This window comes from Sinocyclocheilus anshuiensis, unplaced genomic scaffold (assembly GCF_001515605.1).
Source record: "Sinocyclocheilus anshuiensis isolate Anshui unplaced genomic scaffold, SAMN03320099.WGS_v1.1 scaffold55, whole genome shotgun sequence".
Taxonomy (NCBI): Eukaryota; Metazoa; Chordata; class Actinopteri; order Cypriniformes; family Cyprinidae; genus Sinocyclocheilus; species Sinocyclocheilus anshuiensis.
Genome location: NW_015549647.1, coordinates 3,572,448 through 3,573,958, shown reverse-complemented (window position 1 = coordinate 3,573,958; position 1,511 = coordinate 3,572,448).

Sequence of the window (1,511 nt, the reverse complement as noted above, 5' to 3'; positions counted from 1 at the left end):
ATCAATTTGCATGCATCTTTTTGAGCAATGTAATATATAGACTAACATGGGGATGTTTGATGTGAAACAGAGGTATATTTTAATGACATTACACAATACATGTGCTATTATGAATGGAGAGTGTTATGTGAGCCTACAGGCACTAATAGAGATGGCAGGACATCAGTACATAAGCACAGATGGTCACACATTTGGGTTTCATGATGAGTCCAGTCACCTCAACATGAGCGTGAAAGAAACCAAGCCTGTTACCACATGTCCAACCTGACTCTTTCTTTTTCTGCCTGTTTCACTGAGAGTAGACTTAAGAAGAATACTTGTCATTTAGCCTTTGTCTGCAAAACTGATCTTTAGCACTTGACGAAACATAATATCTAAAGTCCCTGGGGAGGTTTTAAAAAATAATTCTAAAACAATTACTGTAAAGTTCAATGCAATATTTTCATTCAAACAGGGCTTAACACAAGTTAGGTTCAGTCGATAGCACTTACAGCGTAATGTTGATTTTATGGATTCAAATAATAGGTTTTAACAGAAGAATTTAAGCTGCATTGCTGTTATGGAACTTTGGCCTGAATTGTCTCTCTATTGCCATTTGTGGTTGAAACATAAAATTGCATGTCACTTGTGGAGTAGTTATTTAACATCAGCACCATGAATCTCTACCATGATCACTGCATCAGCGGACATAGACAGTAAGAAACATTTTTAACAAAGCATATATCAGAAAAATGCAATCTGAGCAATTAACTATCACATCTTGTTTTAATTGGCAAGAGTTCTGTCACTTTCCCATTTTGACTCTTTGCAGTTTGAGTTTGATTCCCAAAGGGTCAACCAAGGTCTTCATTCAGAAATGTCCATGATAAAAGCTTGCTAGCTGACTAGTTTGAACAGCATTTATCGTAGAAACAACCGGACCTTCTTCTGTGTTTACAAACATGACATAAACATGCAAAAGCAAATGAAATAGCCATGGAATTTCCCCACAAAATCCAACTCGACATCTCATTAATAGTATTACTGTAGTGAATCAGAATAAGGCACTAAAATGAGTGTGATATTTATGTCCTTGCTCAATAATGGAATTTTGTTTATCTTCTGTGGTGCAACTTTCATGTAAGTGTTTTAGAAAATAAGGGTAACACTTTACAATACATTTCCATTTGTTAACATTAGTTAACTATATTAGTCAACATACACTAACAATGGAAAATACTTAGTTAATGATTGATTTCAACATTTACTAATACATTATTAAAATGTAAATTTGTATCTATTAATGTTAGTTAATGGACCTGAGCTAACTTGTACTAACAATGAACAGTTGTAGTTTTATTAAATAATGTTAACAAGATTAATAAATACAGTAACAATTGTATTGCTCATTGTTAGTTAATGTTAGTTATTGCATTCAATATAGTTAACAAATGGAACCTTATTGTAAAGTGTAATTTTAAAGTATATTAAAATAGAAACCATTATTTTATATTTTGCTAGATTACTGTTTT